General features: G+C 44.6%; 1 long non-coding RNA gene across 1 annotated transcript; it reads left to right on the top strand.

Annotated features, from left to right (window-relative positions):
- Window positions 1-12013: 12013 nt before the first annotated feature.
- Window positions 12014-14365, top strand: LOC127326952 (uncharacterized). Its single transcript, XR_007868263.2, has 3 exons — window positions 12014-12586; window positions 12705-12841; window positions 13220-14365. It is a non-coding gene; the product is annotated as an uncharacterized lncRNA (long non-coding RNA).
- The last annotated feature ends 1023 nt before the right edge of the window (window positions 14366-15388 follow it).

Genomic DNA, 15388 nt, shown 5'->3' on the forward strand with positions numbered 1-15388 from the left:
CATAAAACAAAGTACTTCCTGAATTCACAAAAAATAGTCTCAACGTTTTCTAAATTTGCATGTATTTATGCACTAAAACATGTCCAGATACATGCATATTTTGATAGAGTTGAGAAATTATTTTACAGAGAGAGGTTATATATTTTTAGTTAAAAGTAGTACCATATAAGTTTAAATAATCTTATAGAAAAAACAATTACAACTTTGAACAATTATACTATACGGGAGTGGTGTTTTGGAACATGGGAGCATATGCTCCCTCTATTTTGAAATGCATCTTACACATATTTTGAATTTCAAAAAAAATGAAATAAAAAATTCGCATGTAAATCTTCTCGTGCTACACGCTTACAAAGTTGTTTCATAAAAAATCGAATTATCATGTGACGTGTGAAAAAAAGACAAAACTCAGTGCTAAAAATAATGCTTTTCACAAGATAAGTTTTCTCTTTTTTATATAGACCATAACAAATATTGGTTTTTCGTGAAACTTGACGAACGAACATAAATTATGAAGATGTACATGTAAAAAAAATTGTTGAAATTTTTTGACATTTCGAAATACTATGATTTTGTGGTAGAGGGTGCATACGCAACCGGGAGCCGAATTGAATTTCCGTATACTATGAAAATATTATGGTGACTCTATTTATTTGCTATTGTCGATGTTCATATTTTCATGTGCTAAGATTGGTTAACTTATATAAGATGTTGAGTTTTGACTAAAATTATAAGTTTATTTTTTAAACAGAGAGAGTACCAAATATGCCTATGTCTCGGTGTGCATGCAAATCTTTGTTGTGTGATCGACTATGATAAATTTAGGCCCAACTAAGAAATTTGTTTGCGCTGAGAAAAAACTTTGATGTCATTTATTTGATGTAAGATTTATGTGTATATTGTAGATTTTTTTTTAAATAACTGGTACATGTACTATTTGTGTTATGGTTGTGTTATAATAATTGCTAATTGATGCATGTATCAATTGATAATCTATAGTTGAAATAATTAGTATCCATTGCCCAAAATTGTACAAGCATGCATATTAAAGCACACTTTAATCATCAATATAACCCGCACAATCGAGGTGTCTCTTTACCAGGTGTGTCATGCAACAAACTTATATGTCATGCTAGCCATCACGCTAGAGGCGGATCGCTATTGTCGCTCCACAGATAGAGCGGATGATCGCTATACGTGAGCAAACAAAAGTGCAGCACGTATACGTTCCTCGGCACGATTATTTCTCGCAATTTTTATGCATCCTTCAAGCATGTGCCTTGATGTTTAGAACCACCAGGTAAAGCTTGCATTGTTATAGTGTCATTGGCCTTCATAAACTTTTGGCTCCTTCACAAAGTACAGCAAAGGTTTTCAAGTGATTCTCTAGTCGGCTAGGAGGAGTCAACACCCGGATTTTTAAGTCTAGATGCCTATTATGTCATTCATCACAATCCCGGGAATATTGTTGTTGCGAGACATAATAGTTAAGTATCATAGTCATCATTCATTACAAACCATATTGTCTTACAACTTAAATCACATGATCCATATTACACGAATAGTTGATCTATTGATCAACGAACAAACACAAGTTCATAGCGGAAGCGTAAAGATAAATGGACTCTCTAGTCCACAGGCCAACGCTTGACGTTGGAAGACTCCTAGTTGTCGTAGGCGTCCTGCTAGTTATCTCCTTGGTAGTTCTGTTCATCTTCATACTCTGGCCATTTGAATAGCCAGGGACAAAGCCGTGAGTACTTTAAGTACTCGTAAATTAATACTAGTGTAAGTGCTAACAATTCTAGTGAGGGGTGCTAAGCTCTAGTTTATTTGCATAAATCCAATTTTTGTTCACAAGTATTTGAGAAAATACTTATTCAAGTGCTAACTAACTCAAGTGGGAACATTAGTGTCATTCCCACAACTCAAGTTGCGATTCAAAATCAAGTCACCAATTAACCATTCATTTCATCAACATTTTCAAGAATCTGACACCGGAAACTGTATGACCTTTCCAACCGTCTGTAACCGTGGACACGGCTATTCGAATATGTTTACACTCTGCAGAGGTTGCACACTTGTGCCACAACATTTGATTTCATCCGTCGGGATTACCCCGAATCATCGTAACACAGTACGCGGATCATCAACCATAACCTTTCACTTACAAACCCTAGTATGAGCACCTCTCCCCATGAGCTTGGCCTCCCAGTGAAGACCAACTGTCAACCTGGGAATTGCACAGGGCATGGCCATACAATTCACCTCAATTCACATCATTTCTCAACAACGGAGGCAGCCTCGGCATAACCCCTAAGATGTGTGTTCAGAGGGAACCCATACTAAGATGCATAAATTTCCAGTTAAGCCCTACCCATAATCAGGTATTGTGGGGGTACTCAATATTGGAAAGGTATCGCATTCAAACCAATATCAGTTTTATCAAAAATCACCATCTTCTCCAAGTCATATTCACCTTCAAAATTCATTCAATTGAATGACTCATCATTCCAAGGTTTCAAATTCATTTTAAGTCACATGTTCCCATCTAGAGTAGTCAAGTTTTAGTATTTAGCACTAGCACTAATCATGAGGGGTGCTATCTTGCTTGGCTAGCTTGAGACTAACTTTGCTACTCTAGTAACCTTCTTTAACTTAGACCAAAGTTAACTATAAAAGTAACTCTTTGAATAAAAAAGTAAAAACTTGTAAGGTAGAAACTTGGGATAGGCTTGTGGTAAGACAGGTAAGACTAATGGTACCTTGCCCCAAAGGGCTTTGCACTTTTCAAGAATATTAGCTTGCCTTGGTAGTGGTCAAAGTTCCCCTCCTCCTCCTCTTGGTAGCAACCTTCTTCTTCTGGGTATTCTCCGGTGCTAGCGTCTAAATTTGAATACGAGGTATAATCACTCAACAAATTCAATAGCTATTCTAAGCATCACATGTATTCACAGAAACTATTCTAGTCACACAATTAATACAATTAGATGCATTGGTTTCTTTTCTTTAGGAAAATAATTTCCTCTCATTACATATGTAAATGATAGTTTCCATTTAGTTCTTGAGAAATAATTTCCTCTCATTGAATCTTCTTAAGATTTAATTTCTCAAACAATCATGCATGAAATAATGTTGACCTAAGTCAACCATTCATCATCATCATTTGAGAAAATGATTTAAATGAGGTAGAATACCTCATGCTATTTAACAATGCTTAATATGATTTAAAATCTCCAAGTATTTCATGTGAGAGTATTTGACCAGGGGTTCAAACTTCATATGAAAGTACTTGAGACAAGATTTAAATGAAGTGAAACACTTCATATGATTTGCATAATAGTTTTGGACAATATCACTTGATTAAACTAGCCATATAGTCCATTATTTAAACTAGGGCATGATCATACAAAGTGACCACACCATATTTTTACAGAAACAATTAGTGTGTAAGTTAAAAGTGAGCTATTAGAGTTGGAATTAACTAAATATCAGTTTTGGTTGATTTTTAAGATTTAATTGAATGTGCAAAAGTCCCTGACTTAATCTTTTTGTCACATTATTTCTACAACAGATCTCACAGTGAGACCAGTGGCAAGTTGTAGATCTTTTCAGTAGCTTTCCAACAACATCAAATTTGCTAAATTTGGCCAAGCCAAACAGATTCTATTGAATTTCAAAGTCAGGGCCAGTATTGAATTTGAATTGAAATTAATTAAACGAGATTTAAAATAAAAGGGCCGGCGGGAAACGAAGTTGGGCCGAAACGGTTTGAAATAAAGAAACTTGGCCCAGCAACGCATCCAGTGCGCGTGGGCCGTCTGACGAGGTGGGGGCCACTCGTCAGCCTCTATTCAAAACCCGAATCGGTACGGGGGCTAACAGACGTTGGATTAGATCAAGATCGGACGGACGAGCGACGTCGTCTTCTCTGACGAGATCGAGCTAATGGCGCAGCGAGCCTAGGGGGTCGGAGGGCTAACCAGGGGTCCCACGGTGGCTGGCAGTGTGCGCGAGGAAGGTGTAGTCAACAGCGATGCTCCTGGTACCGGCGACAGCTCCAAGGGCGGCTCCAATCAACGGCGGCGAGATGAGGTATTGGCGGGCTCCGGCGGCTAAATTGGTGAGCTACGGTGGTGAATCGAGAAGGTGGAGTGGTTGAGGAGATCGAGGGGAGAGTGGGGATGCTGCTGGTGTGCTTGGTTTGGTCCGGGGAGCTCTCTATTTATAGAGGCGCAAGGGTGCTGCGGGGCAGTGAAGAAGTCGACCATGGCGCGGCAGTTCCGGCGAGCTAGCGAGCTAGGCGAGGGCGCGGAACTGTTCTGCGTATCCTGGCGATGCGTTTGTCGGCAACAGCGCTGTCGGGCGGCGTCTGGTTTGGTCGCATTGCTTTCGTGTCGGGCGCGTCTGCGGCGGAACAGGGTCTCCTTCTCCGGCGGCGGCGGGCACGGGTTGGCTTGGCGAGCGTGTCTTACGGGCTCGCGGTGGCACGGCGATGCTCAACTTGCGCAGCGGTGGTCCAGGGCGTGCGTAGGCTGGCGAGACGGCGCGTGGCCAGTGTTGCCCGCGGCACGCGCACGTGCGACGCCAACGGCGTGCTGGGCCGATCTGGGCGCGCGATCTCCGGCGAGCTGCGGCATCTTCCTCGACAATGGCGAGTGTAGGAGGTGCTAGGGAGGTGAGGTGGATCGTTTTGACATGGTGGCCGTGGCCAGAGAGGAAGGGAAAGGAGGGGTGCTCGACATGTGTGGCATGGGCCGGCATGGCCATGCCATGCAAGCTATGCTTGCCCTCCTAGGGTTTCTGTGCTGTGGTGAGAGAGACAGGGGGTCAGGGGACAGGTAGGAATGAAATGGGGCAGGTAGGGTTAGGCTAACACTATGCAAATAGTGTTTTTGAATTGTTCCATAATTGCCCAATTCAATTTCTTGCAAAATTTGATTGAGTTCAAATGGATTCAAAATTTGAAAGTGGTGGGTTTGGTTGAGTTGCAAATGACCAGAGACAACTATGTGTGGTGGTGGAATTTTAAAAATCAAAGAATAGCAAAATTTGACAAAGTGGGATTGTTGCTCATATTAAAAAGTCTCAACTTTACATGAGCATAGATTTTGATCCAAGATGATTTTGGCATGGTGGTATTTACCAAAGTTGTTCATATTGATGTGCTCTTGGATGAGGTGCAAATAATTGGGAAAGTTTGGTTTGAAAAACTTGAATTGCAAGGGCTCAAAGTAGGGACCAGATTATAAATGGCAGATTTGACCATTATCACATGTGATCCCAATTTGAGGTTGAATTTGATTTGATTTGTGTTTCTTTGATTCCAAAAGTTGTAATAAGTGTTTAGTAACATAATACAACTAATGGTGAAGACCAAAATGGTCTAGGGTAAAGATTTGCAAAAATGGCATAAACCATATGTGAGGGTTTTAGGGTTTTATTTTTATTTGATTTCTTTCTCTTTTTGATTTATTTGGTTTGTGATCTTCACTTGATCAATTTAGGGTTTTAGGGTTTATCACATAAGCACAAGAACAATCATCATGGCATATCACTCAAAATGCACAAGTCCTATGCATGGTACTATATGCAAATAAAAGTTTTTGTTGGTTCTGAATTTTAAATCTCTGGAATTCTTCTTCTCTCTTTTATTGAAACTTGGGATGTTACAAACCCTTCCCCCTTACAAAAGATCTCCTCCCAAGATCTAAAAGAAAGTTAGGTACTAAAGAGATCTGGGTACTCCTTCTTCATGAAGTCTTCACGTTCCCAAGTGGCTTCATCTTTGGTATGGTTGCTCCACTGAATCTTCAGGAACTTGATGCTTCGGGTGCGGGTGGTTCTGTAAGCTTCCTCCAAGATGCGAATCGGCACTTCACGGTACGTCAAGTCCTTGTTGATATCCACCGATCTGTGATCGATGTTCTTGAAAACTTCGGTCTTCTCAGGGACTTCAAGGCACTTCCGGAGGAGTGAGATGTGAAACACGTCGTGCACCGCCGACATTTCTTCGGGTAGCTCCAGTTGATAAGATACTTCGCCTCGGCGACTCAGAACTTTGAAGGGTCCGACATATCGGGGTGTGAGCTTTCCTTTCAGCTGAAATCTCTGCATTCCTTTTAAGGGGGATACCTTGAGATAGACGAAGTCTCCGATCTCAAAGGTCATCTCTCAGCGTCTCTTGTCGGCGTAGCTCTTCTGTCTTGATTGCGCCATCTTGAGGTACTCGCGGATCTTGTGTACTTTCTCTTCAGCTTCACGAAGAACATCTGGTCCAAAGACTTGGCTTTCTCCGACTTCCGACCAATTCAGAGGGGTACGGCATTTCCTTCCGTACAAGGCTTCAAAGGGGGCCATCTGTAAGCTGGCTTGGTAGCTGTTGTTGTAAGAGAATTCTGCGTAAGGCAGGCAGTCTTCCCACTTGGATCCATATTCTAGTACACATGCTCTCAGCATGTCCTCCAATATCTGGTTGACTCTCTCAGTCTGTCCATCGGTCTGCGGATGATAGGCGGTGCTGAAATTCAGACGGGTTCCTAGTCCTTCATGCACTTTCTGCCAGAATCTTGAGGTGAATTGTGATCCTCTATCTGACACTATCGACTTCGGGGTTCCGTGCAGGGTGACTATTCTGGAGATGTACAGTTCAGCTAACTTTGGGCCTTGGTATGTGGTCTTGACGGCGATGAAATGGGCTACTTTGGTCAGTCTGTCGACAACTACCCATATTGAATCATTGCCTTTGCTGGATTTGGGCAAACCTGTGATAAAGTCCATTCCTACGGAGTCCCACTTCCATTCTGGAATCTGCAGTGGCTGTAGCAGTCCTGCGGGTTGCTGATGTTCCGCCTTGACTCATTGACAGATGTCACACTTGGCGATGTAGCTACCGATTTCTTTCTTCATTCCATGCCACCAGAATTGTTCCTTCAAGTCTTGATACATCTTGGTACCTCCGGGGTGGATTGAGTAAAGGGTGTCATGGGCTTCTTTCAGGATGACTTGCTTCAACTCTGAGTCCGATGGCACACAAAGGCGTCCTTTGTACCAAAGAACTCCGGCTTCATCTACGGTGAATCCTGGTGCTTTTCCTGCGGCTATCTGGTTCTTGATTCCATCGATGCTAGCGTTTCCTTTCTGGGCTTCCTTGATCTGACTAATCAAGGTGGGTTGAAGTTCTATGCTGGCTAGGAATCCTTCACTAACAAGTTCAAGTCTAAACTGTTCAAACTCCTGAAACAGGCTGGGTTGCTCGATTGCGATCATGGAGTTCAACTGACACGGCAGTCGACTCAAAGCATCCGCTACCACATTGGCCTTGCCGGGGTGGTAGTGAATCTCCATGTTGTAATCCTTGATCAATTCTATCCATCTGTGCTGTCTCATATTCAGCTCTTTCTAGGTGAAGATATATTTCAGGCTCTTGTGGTCGGAGTAGATCTCGCATCGATTACCCATGAGGTAATGACACCAAACTTTTAAGGCTAGGACTACGGCTGCAAGCTCTAAGTCGTGGGTTGGATAGTTCTGCTCATGTTGCTTCAGCTGTCTTGAAAGGTAAGATATCACTTTGCCTTCTTGCATCAAGACACATCCAAGACCAATCTTGGAAGCGTCGCAATAGACGTCAAAGGGCTTGGTGATGTCCGGCATGATCAGAATTGGGGCTGAGGTCAGTCTACTCTTGAGTTGTTGAAAGCTCTCTTCACATTTGTCAGTCCATTCGAACTTCTTGTCCTTCTTCAACAGTTGGGTCATTGGTCGAGCGATGCTCGAAAAGCCTTCTACAAATCTGCGGTAATATCCGGCTAATCCAAGAAAAGCACGGATCTCGGTTTGGGTGGTTGGGGCTTGCCATTCTGTAACAGTTTTGATCTTGGCGGGATCTACGACAATTCCTCCTGCAGACAAGATATGTCCTAGGAATCCTACTTCCTCCAACCAAAACTCACACTTGCTGAACTTGGCATACAACTGGTGGTGTCTAAGGGTTTCAAGGACAGTCTCCAAATGCTGTTCATGTTCCTCTTCGGACTTGGAGTAGATGAGAATGTCGTCGATGAAGACGACGACAAACTTGTCCAAAAAGTTCATGAAGATCTTATTCATGAGGTTCATGAAATAAGCTGGGGCATTGGTTAATCCAAACGACATGACGTTGTACTCATACAACCCATATCTGGTGGTAAAGGCAGTCTTTGGAATGTCGGTGTCCCGAATCTTCAGCTGATGATAACCAGTCCTAAGATCTATCTTAGAGAACACTTTGGCTCCGGTCAACTGATCAAACAGGTCTTCTATCTTGGGTAGGGGGTATTTGTTCTTGACGGTGACATCGTTAAGCTTACGGTAGTCCGTACATAAACGAGTGGCACCATCCTTCTTGTCCACAAACAAAACTGGTGATCTCCAGGGGGATGCACTAGTGTAAGAACATGTCCATTACCCCATGTGTGGTTTTGGTAATTCATGAAAATCCCTATGGACTAACGGTTGCATTGAGAATTGATCTTAGGTCAAGTCCATAGCTATGTGTTGGACTCAAGGTTGTAAGATGGAGAAGACGGAGTACAATGATGAAGATGGTGTCGAAGAGAGACAAAGACCGTGTTGAAGATGAAGAGAGAAGACGGCGTAGAAGATGAAGAGAGAAGACGGCGTTGAAGATGGATGATGATGGTGGCGTGCGTACAAGATGAAAGAAGACGGTGGTGTGTATGTTGGAGGAAGACGGTGGCATGGACAATGATGAAGAGGGTGAAGATGGAGCTTGCCGACTCGAGAAGAACGCGCAAGGACTAGGTTTGTGCTCGATAGGATAGTGGGTCGTATCATCGGAGAGAGCTCAAACCTTGCATACATTCCATCGTGTTCTTGGTTCTACTTGGTTCTTATGCATGAAACGGATTTCGGTTGCATCGCATGTTGCATATGCGAGAGTGATGATCTTCTCGATATACCGTATTGAGAGGTTACACCTCTATGACCATGAGAAAATCATCACTCACTCATTTGCATGATTTCACCTTGTAAAGATGTAGCTCTTGTCGCCCTCTTTCCAACAAAATTGGTTTCATGTCATTCCGAGTCTCCTAGCTCAAGATATGATTTTTTATAGTGCATCATATTTGGAAAAAGAAAAGAAAAACGTTTTGGGATAGCCCGGTACTACCGCTGGTGGTACCGGGCCCAGTACCGCATCAGCCTCCCAAGCTTACTGGACCCAGTCCGGTATCAAAGCGGTACTGGGCCGGTAGTACCGTAACTGGGCCGGTACTGCACGTACCGGCCCGGAGGACCGGCCAGCCCTTTTTTCTTTTTTTCAGCCTTTTTCTCCGTACATCGCCGTCGCTCCTTCGCTTCCCGCACTGGGCCGCGCCGCGCCTTGGCTCCGCCACCGCGCGCCACGCATGCCTCACGCGCTGCCGCGCCTCGCTTGCCGCGCCAGTGCTCCGCTCGCTCCCGCCTCGATCGAGCGGGCGTTGACCCGCAGGAGACAAGCTCCCGCCCGCCCGCGCTTGCGTGCGTTGCACGCGCCACCGCTGCTGCGCCTGCTCGCCTGGCCCCACGCTGTTGCGCCGCATGCACTGCTGCTCTGCTATCGCATGCTGCCTGTCATCTGCCACGCTGATCCCTGCACACTGCTGCGCGTTTCCCCCCTCTCTCTCTGTTTTTCAGCACAAGCGGTAGTACCGCCCCTAACAGCGGTACTACCGGTTTGGGGCATTTTCCAGCTGTTTTCTGCGCAGATCTTTCTGCGCAGATCGCGCGCGAGCCGTAGTACCGCTCCGACAAGCGGTAGTACCGCTTTGGGCACAGATCTGACCGTTTTTCAGCCCCAACAGCTATATTTCTGGGTCCCCTATATATATCTCTCTTCCACCTCCGACCCAAGTAACCCTGCACCTCCACTCTCTCTCCTCCATTGTTGACCTTGGGTTCTTTCTTCCACCTCTTGATCCCCCCACTATTTGTTGCATATTTTTGGGGGAAAGGAGAGAGGAGATCTAGATCTAGTGCTTCACCAATTGAATCCCTCTCTAAGTGAGGGGATCTTGCTAGATCTAGATCTTGGAGTTTCTTGGTGTTTCTCCTCAGTTTGTTCTTCCTCCCTTATTCCCCCAATAGCTTCTTCTAGCTTTGTTGGAATTTGAGAGAGAAGAACTTGGGCATCCTAGTGGTGTTCTTAGCCATTGCATTAGGTGCATCAGTTTGAGTTCTCTCCGGGGTTTCGATCTCGTAGAGTGTGTGTTCTTCCAGTGGATCTTGGTGGTAGAGTTTCTTTTGTGGAGCATTGGAAGAGTTCCTTGGTGGGGCATTGGAAGGGTTCCTTAGTGGGGCATTGGAAGGGTTCCTTGGTGGGGCATTGGAAGGGTTCCTTGGTGGGGCATTGGAAGGGTTCCTTTGGTGGAGCATTGGATGAGTTCCTATTGTGGGACATTGGAGATGTGCACCTATGGAAGCTAGCTTGGTGATGTACTAGCTCCATAAGGTGTTGGGAGCATCCTTGTGTGTGGAGCTCGCCCCAACCTTGTGAAGGAATCACCGCCTCGACCGGTGCCTTAGTGGAAGAGGGAGAGCACCTCCGTGGAGCTCTCTCGAGGAAGAAGGTGAGGCCTTCCTTCGTGGTGTGGCCGTCTAGTCTCTTGTGTGAGACTAGCACCTCCTCAACGCAGACGTACTTCCTGTTGTGGAAGGAACTGTGGTAAACAAACCTCGTCTCGCCTCCGCGTCCTCCGGTTATCTCGCACCTTACTCTTACTATCTTGTTAATTCCTTTACTTGTTGCACTTGTCCTAGTATCATTGTAGGAACACTACTATTTCTAAAGCTATCACCTTTACCTTCCGTTGCGCTAAAATTGAAAAAGGCTAAAACTTGCCACACCGCCTATTGACCCCCCCCTCTAGGTGACGTCCTAGAACATTCAATTGGTATCAGAGCTAGGGCTCTCTTATCTTGTTGGGCTTCACCGCCTAGAGAGTATGACGTCGGCTAGAGGATTAGTACACATTTTCTCCTTTACATTTGATGGCACTAATTATGATGCTTGGAAATTCTACATGCTTGATTATTTTAGGGGCATGCACCCACATGTGGAGCGAATTCTTGATATGGGTTTTTCTCCTCCTAAGGATCCACAAAATCCAACTTTTGAGGAGAAGAAAAACTCTTATCTAGATGCTCAAGCTACTAAAGTGCTTTGCCGTGTTGTGAGTTATGTAGTGATTTCCTCCATTGCGCCCTTCCGGAATGCTCATGAGGTTTGGACAAAGCTTCAAGATACATATGGTGGATCCAAGACCATTGAGGATGATCACACTCCTTCCACTTCACCAACGTGTGGTAAGACACAAGGTAATGATATGGTGAGTGGTGATGAACATTGCATTGTTGATGGTGAGCTTTCTCTTGATGATTCTTCATCCCTATCCCATTGCAATGTCTCATCTTTGGACTTTAACACTTGTAGCACTATAAATGCTTTACATGCTAGTGTTGATAGTCCTTGTATATCTTCATTCCATGATGATATGTAACACCCCAAATTTCAAAACAAAGAGAAAATGAATTTCCTTTTTCCAAAAATGAGAACCAACAAAAACTTTTCTTATATAGAGTGCTATGCATAGTGCTCATACCTAATACTTGTGTTTTGCCATGATGAGTGTTAATATGCTTATGTGATAAACCCTAAAACCCTAAAGTGATCAAGTGAAGATCACATGCCAAATAAAAGAGAAAGAAATCAAATAAGAAAAACCCAAAACCCTAACCCTCTCAAAAATATTTTGGATCTATTTTGAGAAACCTAAAATAAAGAAAAAGACATATGTGGGCATGTAGCCCTAATGTGTAAATTTTGAACTCTACCTTTCTTACTTTGCCAAATGGTGGGAACCATTGCAAAACTTGCTAAACCCTAAACCTCATCCCTCTTGTCACCAATCTATACCTAATAATAAAGAAAATAAGGTTTCTTGTTGATCCGTTTTATTCTACCCTTAATTTTCTGTCTAAATTACAAGTACTGCCACCGCCGAGTCAAATAACGTTTCAGTTTGTTTCGTCCGGCGGGTCGCTCTTTCCTTCCTCCCGTAGGCCGCGGTGAGTGGGTCTCCCAGGGATGATTCCGTGTTATACTCAAAATTTTCTTCGACCCTTCCCCGTATCCCATGAAAAGTAAATAAATGAGCTCCCTTGTCCTCTTGGATCCCTCCTCTTCTGACCCTCCCTGAACTCAACAATGGCCGCGGAACCTGCCGATTGGGGCTTGCCGCCGCTGGCCTGACCCGCCTGACCCGCAAGATCCGTTCCGCGCGACCGGCCGGAGCTGCTGGCGGAGAGGCAGGTGGCTGTCCCCATCGCTACTAGCTCTGCTCCCTGACCCGCAAGATCCCCTCCACGCCGCCGGGCATGGCATACGATGCGGGGAGCAGCAGCAGCAAGACAGCAAAGAGCATGGGGCTGAGGTGAACCACCACTACCATCCAACCACTTGCCTCTGGAGGACGGCTCCGCCTGAGGCTGCTGGCGGAGAGTCGAGGACGGCGGCCGAGACCGGGCGCTCAAGCTATCCGGCGTAAGTCCTGCGCGGACGCGGCAGTTCAGGCCCTGAAGGGTCCTTCCTTATTACTGCCAGTAGTAGCTACACGATTTGATCTCCACTTCGTCTAATATGCTTTTTTCCCCATACACAGGCAAAAGTGAATTAACTTTCATGGGCTAGCACGCAAGGGATCTGTGATTGCAATAGGTCGATAAGATTTATTTTTGCTGATCCCCACTATTGTTAGGAAAGCCAACGCAAAGAATAACGGCTTATGTACAGCATCAGGTTGGACTTTGCAGCTCTGGGTTTTATCTTATAGTACTATTTTTTTCTTCTACCAAATAGCTGTGAAAAATTTACAATGTTATATATACACAAGATTACATGACATGCAATTTTATTCTTCTACCAAATATTTGTGCAAATTTTACTCTGTTATATATATACACTAGATTACATGATATGCAAAATATAAAATCTATGAAATTTTAGGAGGCTACATCCAAACTCAGTTATGGTTTTATGCTCCCTCTATGTCCCCGTGTCCTCCATGTCATTAGGTTCTTAGCACTTGCGATGCAGGCAAAAGTTTTTTTTTCTAACATTTATATGCTACAAAAATCTGTAATCTGTAATGACTTGAGTACTATTTCTTCCTAGCAGGTGGCCGATTGCAGCAGAGGCACCCTTGGGATGTGAGAAGTCGGGCGCACACACGAATAGGCCACCGAGGAATCAATGTGAAGGGTGCAGTAACACACATTTGTTGTATGAGGCGACATGCCATGCATCCCACTAGGATCCATGGCGTCGGTCGCTAGCCAGGGCGGCATGCGGTGCAAGCCGATGTGCCTCGAGTTGGGCGAAGCCTAAGTATCGGCAAAGCGGAGGGGTCGACAGTGCCAACGACCAGGAAAATAGATGTGCCGACAATCAAAGAATAAAATGAGTTGGAGACGTGCATTCTTCAAATGTTGACGGTTAGCCGGCAGGCACGTAAGTGGAACGAGTGATGCCCCATGGAATTTTTCTTGCGGGTCGTCTTCCTCCATCTTCACCACCAACGCCATCAACGGGCGCTGGTGGGAGCTCGAAGACAAGGACGCCGCGGAAGGGGAGGAGGCACGGCGGTGGCGGTAGCGGTCCGACTCCCGCCGGCCGAAGGCGGGCGACGCTACCGCCGGCCGAAGGCGGGCGGCCAACACCGTGGTTACGGTAGCGGTAGCTACCGCAGATGCGCGCCGCGTCGGAGAGGACCTTCTCCTCCTCCGTCTTCTCGACGGCTGCAGGAGGAGGAGGTTCCGCCGCGGCCTATCTGTCTGCCCCCGCGCCCGTTCCCCTTCACCATCGTTGCCAGCGGGAGTTGGGGATGCTAGATCTACGCGTGGGTGGATCGATTGCTCGCCGGCGGGGGAGCAATTGCTCGTCGGCGGGAGGCGGAGAGGCGGAGGAGCGGATGGGGTTTGGCCCCCATCCGCCGCGCCGACCGCTATATATGCGGGCTTTTCGGGGGTTTGGGTTGCGGCATGGATCTGTTGTCTAGGACAGACCCCCGATGCGGGGTCTGGTCTCGGCCAAAAAACGGCCTAAACCCCATATCGGTTCCAAGTTGCGTTTCTAGGTCGATATGGGGGATCTGCTAGAGATGCTCTAAGCTCACCAATAGTTAGATGTGGAGTCCATCGACAAGTAGAGAAATACAACGAAGTTTTTTGTTAGTTGTTGTCATGGTATATTTACCGGAACTTTTTTTTAGATCTATTTGCCACAGTTTTGTATCAACACTACAAGTGAAGAGGCAACAACCTTGAAAAGAAGGAGCCCAATAGCGAAAGCTGATAGAAGTTGATGGAATGAAATATATCAGTCAGATGTTATGATTACTACTTCCTCCGTATAAGATATATTATCAAACTGAAATAGTTTTCCTTAATGTATTATATTAGTGAATAGAGAAAATATTTAAAATCCGCCGCAACGCGCGGGCATTGTCCTAGTCTTTGAAAAACAAAATAAAAAGAAAAGATCTTAATTAAGAAAAAAGGCATATGCAAGCCTATGGCTACTTTTTTCAAATGATCCAACCTTGAGTGTTGACCTTGGTAGATGTTTTGAAATACATCAACACACTCAACAAAGTACTTACCAACCAATTCAAGTAAGAAAAAAAATAAAATCAAACATATGCATAGAGGCATATGTGGCACTTAGTCAAAATATCCAATCTTGACCTAGGCACTTCCATTGCCTCAAAATGGTGTGAACCTTTCACCCAACTCAATATCACATTAAATAAACCTCACCCTTGTCAAAGTGAAGCAAAGAAAAATAAAAGAATAAAAGTTAGAAAAACCCTAAAACCCTCACATATGGCTTATGCCATTTTTATAAATTTTGACCCTAGACCATTTTGGTCTTCACCATTAGTTGAATAATGTTACTAACACTTATTACAACTTTTGGGAATCAAAGAAACACAAATCAAAGGAATTTCAAACTCAAATTTGGATCACATATGATAATGGTCAAATCTGCCATTTATAGTCTGATCCCTACTTTGAGCCCTTGCAATTCAAAATTTTCAAACTAAACATTGTCAAATCTTTGCACCTCATCCAAGAGCACATGAAGGAGAACAACTTTGGTCAAGACCACCATGTCAAATTCATCTTAGATCAAATTCTATGCTCATGTAAAGTTGCAACTTTTTGTTATGTGGAACAATCTCACACTTAGCAAATTTTGCATTTCTTTGAATTTGGAAATTCCACCACCACACCTCATTCTCTCTGGTCATTCACCACTCAACCAAACACAACTTTTCAAATCTTG

Source organism: Lolium perenne, chromosome 3 (genome assembly GCF_019359855.2).
Source record: "Lolium perenne isolate Kyuss_39 chromosome 3, Kyuss_2.0, whole genome shotgun sequence".
In the NCBI taxonomy this organism is placed as follows: domain Eukaryota; kingdom Viridiplantae; phylum Streptophyta; class Magnoliopsida; order Poales; family Poaceae; genus Lolium; species Lolium perenne.